Below are 2500 nucleotides of genomic sequence, written 5' to 3' on the forward strand. Positions count from 1 at the left end.
AGAAGCTACCCCTACATGTACGAACAGAGGGAAAACAAAAATACGAGAAAAGTACATTAGAGAAAAAAGGGTGTGGATTTTATGGATAGTCTTCCTGAAAGATAACACATCATTCGCAAATACTTATAGGCGATTTGGGGGTAAACTGAGGTAATACGTAAACAGAATTATAAATATTTTTTTTTACATTTTTTGCAATTTGCGCAGTACTTTCTGTAAGTAGATTTCACATATAAGACTGGGCAGTAGGCTTAGACATATGAAGGCAAGTCTTAAAAAAGATGCAATGCACCAGCTGAAGGAAGGAAGGGAAAATATGTAAGCATTATTCCCTCGTGAATTCCGTGGTACTGATGGTAAATGGTCTTGCCCAAGAGCAAGGCGTCTATATTATTCTTCAGAAATAGAGTGGAATAGGAGTGTATTAAGCCCGGCTAGCTCGGGTCGGTAGAGCACGAGACTCTTAATCTCGGGGTCGTGGGTTCGAGCCCCACGTTGGGCGCTCTTTTTAGTTCTTGGAATGGTCGATGTTAACTTCACAGCCCACTCTTCATCAGTAGGCCCTAGTGACCGCTGCCGATTTCCCCATTCCTTAAATTGGCAGGAAAAGTGTGTTTTTCGTTCTAATAGTATTTATATCGAGTTGTTATTATTCTAATTGATATTATGATTTTAATTTATTCAAATTTTTGGTAACATAAAGCCAATGAAATAATAACCTGAAACAGGTCTAAACTAGAAGTTTATGCCGCATATCTGCATCTTACAATCTATTACTTGACTGACTACTTAAAAACTCTCTCCCGCATCAAGAGCGAAGGTCATAATGGCGAATATCTTGTGGGATTAAATGTTAAAATTTCTAAAACGTAAAAAAAAAATCTATACATAATGACTTTTCATAAGTAAAAATAAATAGCAATTTTTAAAATTAAAAGTAAAAGCATACATGATATGCCATAAAATTATAAAATTATTGCATAAATATCAGTATATTTAAATTTTCTTTAAAAGAGTAGTCTTCCTTTGGAAACTAATTCTACGTTTACTACCCCCCCAATTCACTTTTCAGTGTATATTTGGGGGAAAATTTATATTTAAAATTATCTGCCCAGTCACCAGCTAAGGACATTAGCGGCGAAAATCAAAAACGCCTCTTTGTCGAACTTTTGTGTGAAAACTTGAGCTATCCTTTACTGACGTTCTTCTGCTCTGCACACTGTATGCACATCTTCGTGCTGTTGGGTAAAGTTCCCACATTCCCCTCTTCATTTTAGCAATATTTGCATAGACACGGCTCTATGGAATTTCGTTACAGGCCAACGGTCGTCCATGATCAGCAATCTAATATTCTAGGGTTGCTAAAGAAGACTTATCATGAAAGTCTCGAAGTCCATAACCTTGGGGATGTCATAGATTTCCTAATACAGAAAGCGAACAGCACCCAGAAAATGACTGCTACATCTATACAAGGTTATGGTTTGTGACAGGGTGCATCTGTCGTGGTACAAAAACATGGGATGGCATGAAAAATCTTTCCCACATTATACAGATGAGTTTATTACACAAAGTCGAATGATATAATTTCATGATCACTGAATTGTTATTATTTAGATTATTGGAGGTTATACATTTTTCATTTTTTCCTGGATATCCAATCAAGCCGCAAGAATTATTGGAGGAATGAACAAAGGGAAACAGCACCGGCGGCCTCGCTCCTTGATCCGCAATGGCCGCTTGCTCCAACAGGATTCTTTTGTCAGAAGTGTGAACATCAATTTGCAGATCCATGAAATTCAGTAACAAGGCTTATGAGACTAATATATGCTCTTGACTCTTTTCCACAGACTTCATAGAAGTCGTTCCTCAGTTACAGCCTTCCACACCCGGCTAGCTCAGTCGACCCAGAGACTCTTATTCTCGGGGTCGTGGCTTCAAGCCCCACGTTGGGCGTCTATTTAGTCAATGAAATGAATAAGCGAATTCATCCTATATACTTCTAATTAATAGGTACTAAAGTAAGCTATTACAGATAACCATAGTCCATCCATCCGAATGACACGCAAAGTTAGCCTGTCAGATGGTTGTTCTGCACCACTTTAGCATAATCTTGGCTACTTTTATAAGTAGCGATGTTGGTCGTCACAGTGGGAAGGATTGTTCAGTTAATGATCCTTGACCAAGAACTGCGGGAGCGCTACATCTTGATTGGAATTAGTATATCAATTTCTTGAGGCAACTGTACACCTTTCAGCATGACACAAAGGAAATGCTTCGATAATTCTTCTCTCTCCGTTTCCTTTGAAAATAACAAAATGTGATAAGCTTAACAGGGCATCAATGCACTTTTTCGACCGAGTTAAGGCAAAAAGATTATGAAATTCGTCAAAAGATATAAGGATGCACATTATCTATGCACACACACGAACAACAACACACACGCACACACATACATGTCCACGTACAAGCATACACACACACACACACATACACGCACATA

At 38.2% G+C, this 2500-nt stretch overlaps 1 non-coding gene across 1 annotated transcript; it reads left to right on the plus strand.

Moving 5' to 3' along the window:
- Positions 1-428: 428 nt before the first annotated feature.
- Positions 429-502, plus strand: Trnak-cuu. The gene has a single exon. It is a non-coding gene; the product is annotated as a tRNA-Lys (tRNA).
- The last annotated feature ends 1998 nt before the right edge of the window (positions 503-2500 follow it).

This window comes from Penaeus monodon, unplaced genomic scaffold, assembly GCF_015228065.2.
Source record: "Penaeus monodon isolate SGIC_2016 unplaced genomic scaffold, NSTDA_Pmon_1 PmonScaffold_16133, whole genome shotgun sequence".
NCBI lineage: Eukaryota > Metazoa > Arthropoda > Malacostraca > Decapoda > Penaeidae > Penaeus > Penaeus monodon.